Source organism: Dendropsophus ebraccatus, chromosome 12 (genome assembly GCF_027789765.1).
Source record: "Dendropsophus ebraccatus isolate aDenEbr1 chromosome 12, aDenEbr1.pat, whole genome shotgun sequence".
Lineage (NCBI taxonomy): Eukaryota > Metazoa > Chordata > Amphibia > Anura > Hylidae > Dendropsophus > Dendropsophus ebraccatus.
In genome coordinates, this window is record NC_091465.1 from 9,517,152 (window position 1) to 9,518,935 (window position 1,784).

General features: G+C 39.8%; 1 pseudogene; it reads right to left on the reverse strand.

The window, feature by feature from the left end:
- Positions 1 to 450: 450 nt before the first annotated feature.
- Positions 451 to 625, reverse strand: LOC138770175 (U2 spliceosomal RNA; annotated as a pseudogene).
- Positions 626 to 1,784: the final 1,159 nt, after the last annotated feature.

The following is a 1,784-nucleotide window of genomic DNA, read 5'->3' on the forward strand; positions in this document are numbered from 1 at the left end:
TCAACTTTATTAACCAGTATTGTGCAGTCAGGACAAAAAAATTATTTACGGAAATACGGATGCAATACGGATCCAATCCGTTATTTTTAGTGGATTGTACGGATCTTATGTAGGGACCAGAAAAAAATTACTGAAAGTGTGAATAAGGCCTTATACTCCAATAACATCCAAAGCTGCATTTTGCCAAATGGTATCCGTCAGTATGCGGAAACACCTAGCATCGTCACTTATGCAAAAAAACTATAACTGCGCCATATAGAATGCTGACACCATATGTGGCAGACGGGTGTTTTGGCACCATCACCCACGTACAACTTCTGCCTCTGCAACCCCTATAGCCATAACCTAATATTAAGGCAATGCAATTCTAATTCATTACTTGGCTAGGTTCACACTACAGATGGAAAAACATATGCATTTATGTGCTCGGTTTCCTTTTTTTTTATCCTGGGCACTTAACCTGGAAGCCGTGCAAAACCAGGGCAAAACCAGGGCAAGCTCTGACTCCATCTCCCTGATCTAAAAATCCATTTATTATATGGTCCCCAGATAGGGGACGTATCAGATATTAAACTGATAAGAACAGATACTACACATGATCTTAGCCAAAAGGCCGAGAAGCCTATAAAAAAAAAAAATAAAAAAAATAAAACGCTTTTTGTTGTGTTTTGAATTTTTTGCGTTTTGATTTTATAACAGAAGTTAATGGAAAGAAGGATCAAAACGGATGGACGCAAATGCATATGTTTTTCCATCCATCTTCTTGTAAAGCGAATGAAAAGATAAAAGAATAGCATGAACCGAGCCTTAGATGTTAGAAAATGTATGTTTATTTCTTGCTTAGCCTTGCTGGTATGACAGCTCTATCCGGTTCCTCCCATACACTTAGCTGAGCGTCCATGTATTCAGGGTAAGGAGAGGAGGAAAAGCTGCTGCTAGACATCTCTAGATACCTGTGACCATAATGCCCCAGCCTATCATTCGATAGACTGATTACGCTCCCTAATGCTGCGTTTACACGGAATGATTATCGTGCGAATTTGCACGATAACGATCGTACGTAATCGTACGTGTAAACGCAGCGAACGATCAAGCGACGAGCGAGAAATCGTTCATTTTGATCTTACAACATGTTCTAAAATAGTCGTTCGCAAAAAATTTGCAGATCGTTCCGTGTAAATTGTCGTTTACCGATTTTACCTACGTGCGAGATAGGCTTAAGTGATCGCAAAACGTTTTTTCCGTAAGATATATCGTTCCGTCTAAACGCTGATTGTTCTAAAAAAAAACATTGTTCTTTCGATATCGTTAATCGTACGATCGGGCAAATTATCGCTCCGTGTAAACGCAGCATAACACAAGCCAACCAACTCCCGCCTATCTATTACACATAGCGATGCGCGGTCAGCAGAAGATGATTTTAGGTCCGGACCTTAAGACACAATCAGCCTATGATCATTGTTTCTATCACACAATCAGCAGATCATCACTTCGTGTAATAGGGCCCTAAGGGTCCATTTACACAGAAAGATTATCTGACAGATTATCTGCCAAAGATCTGAAGCCAAAGCCAGGAATGGATTTGAAAAGAGGAGAAATCTTAGGCTTTCCTTTATGACATGATCTCTGTTTATAGTCTGTTTCTGGCTTTGGCTTTAAATCTTTGGCAGATAATTATCTGTCAGATAATCTGTGTAAATGGACCCTAAGCCTCCTGCAGCTGTCAATAAATCCTATTATTATTAATGAGATGACTCTGCTGACTCTGTCCCAGTCTATACAGC